Consider the following 2257-nt stretch of genomic DNA (forward strand, 5'->3'; position numbering starts at 1 on the left):
GGGGGGGGAGAGAAAGAGAGAGCCATATAGGGAATGGGGAGGGGAGGGCGGGGAAGGTTAGGTCCTGTCTTCCTGGCATGCCACACGTCCGCGGCGCGGTCCCCCCCGGGGCGCGTGCCTGTGCGTACGACCCGCGGACACGGTGTCACGCGTTGTCACATGGTGTCACACAAGGAGCCCCTTGGCGTCGGCACCAGGTCACCGCGGGCAGGACAGTCCGACCCATTTCACTTTGTATCGACGTACCCCGCCGCACCTCGTGAGCGCTTTGAGTCGCGGCCGCGGTGGGGCAGCTCGTCGGCGAGGAACTCGTCGGGTCCGGCGCCTCGTTCGGGGCGCGAAGCGCCTCCAGCGCTCGGCCTCCACCTCCACCAGGAGCGCGAGCGTGGACGAGAAGAAATGACTTTTACGAGGGGCTCTTGCGAAAGTTTCGCGAGCTAGTGGGGGCCGAAGCGAGGCTTGCCTGCAGAGCTCGAAATTATGAATCCCAGCACACTCACACCTGTTTCTCAAGCCGATTAATGCGCCACAGAAAGCAAAACGACCTTTCCATGGCAAAGAGTCTATCGTCCTCGCCCTAGCCCCACCCGCTCCCTCCCACCAGCACGGCGCTCAGCCCGCGACGACGGCCGAGTCGGGCAGCCTTTGAAATGGCACGGCCAAAGCTTTTAGGTGCGCGACGGGTCGAGAGGACCGTTACAATGGAACCTGCCGGCCCCGGGCCGGGCTGGCCAGCTGACCAGGTGTCCCCGACAACCTGGACGCTAATCGTCCGGCAGGCCTCTCCACGACTTCCCATTCCCATCCCTCCGCGGGACTCTCTCTATCGCCTGACCCGATCATCTGACCCCGCGATCTATCGAGACCGACTCGATAGTCTCGACTTCGTGCGGAGCGCGCGCGCGCGCGCCCCGCGGGTGAGTGACACACACGCACGCTCGCTCGCTCGCGAGCACTGGAACAGAACGGCGCTCTCGTAAGCCTCGTTCAATTACGCAGCGTTTCGCCAGGCAGGCACCGGAGCGGGGGGTTCGACGGGTTCGACGTTCGATACATTGAGAACACGGGCCTTCTGCGCGGACCCCGCGAGGTTTTTAGCTTTGGCGGGAAGGAGAAGAAGGCGCGAACGAGCGGCGTGCATGCAGTCCGCAGTCGGTCGAGGCGGGCGTTGCACAAACTGCCCGCTCAGCTCGACAAGAGCTGGCTGCCCGCCGCCGGCGGCCGCCTGGCCCTGGTCGCGTCTCCCTGCGGTAGCGCTCGTGCGCGCCCTGGTGACGCCACGGCGCGCACGCCTAGTGTCACGCGCCGCTGCAGGCCGCGAAGGGCCCCGTCAGCTACTCGACACAACATGTCGGCCCAGCGTGCAGCTGTTTACCTAGTCGTTTCACCCACACCCTACCTACCTGGTCCAGGTCTCGATTTACTGTACTATTTATAACGCGAAATTATGCCGCAATTTTAGGTGCACTAAAGTGCTCTCTCATGGGGATCAAACCCCGCTATAGGAGGGCGGCGCTGAGCGAGTGGGGTCGGCTGAGTGGCGCGCGCCGCCTGCACTGCGGAGGAGGAACAATCGACGGGGACCGTTTTAACCGGTGCGGGGTGGGACGGGGCGAGGTGAGGTAGCTGGCGGGTGGCTGCATGCGGAGGCGCCCCGCGGCTGGAGGCGGTGAGATCTCAGAGAGCGGCGCGAGGTCTACTTACGATCAGTGGCGGGGCGCCGAAAAGAAGTCCGCTCGCCGGGGGCCTGGGAACAAAAGAAGGTGCTGGTTAATGGGACGGCGGCAAAGAGATAACGATCCACATATAGCTTCGATTGATGACGAGCGGATATCGGCGCATTTCTCATTTCTCTCCTCGCTCTCGCCTCGCCGGAGACGGGACGGAGTCACACACGCGCAGCAGTGCAAGACGCGCGGCGACACACGAAAGGTTCGCACGCCCGGGCCGCGTCATTCCCATCATTATTCATTCAGCCCTTTCCTTTTTGGCAGTCGCGCCGCCGCGCCGGATATGTATTCTCGGATTCATTAATTTCATCATAATTTTTCCGTTCCGAGTAATACGGTCGCGAAGAGTTCTCGTCATTATCCGGGGGCGGCACGGCACGCCACACGCACGCACCAATCTGCGCGAATCAGGCGCAGCTGGGGGGTAAGATGATCCCTGCCGGGACAAGTGGCCGGCCAGACAGACGCTCAGCACGCCCACCAGCCCGGCCTGCCACACCTCTTCGGCACCGCCCCGCCCCGCCCCC

General features: G+C 63.8%; 1 protein-coding gene across 1 annotated transcript in view; it reads right to left on the reverse strand.

Moving 5' to 3' along the window:
* Positions 1-2257, reverse strand: part of LOC113214502 (tetraspanin-9) — a 22581-nt gene that overhangs the window by 4352 nt on the left and 15972 nt on the right. The window contains exon 2 of the mRNA XM_052275579.1: positions 1705-1747. The gene's annotated coding sequence lies outside the window, so the exon portion shown is untranslated. The remainder of the gene's footprint in view (positions 1-1704; positions 1748-2257) is intronic.

Source organism: Frankliniella occidentalis, unplaced genomic scaffold, assembly GCF_000697945.3.
Source record: "Frankliniella occidentalis isolate FOCC.00 unplaced genomic scaffold, Focc_3.1 Scaffold665, whole genome shotgun sequence".
In the NCBI taxonomy this organism is placed as follows: domain Eukaryota; kingdom Metazoa; phylum Arthropoda; class Insecta; order Thysanoptera; family Thripidae; genus Frankliniella; species Frankliniella occidentalis.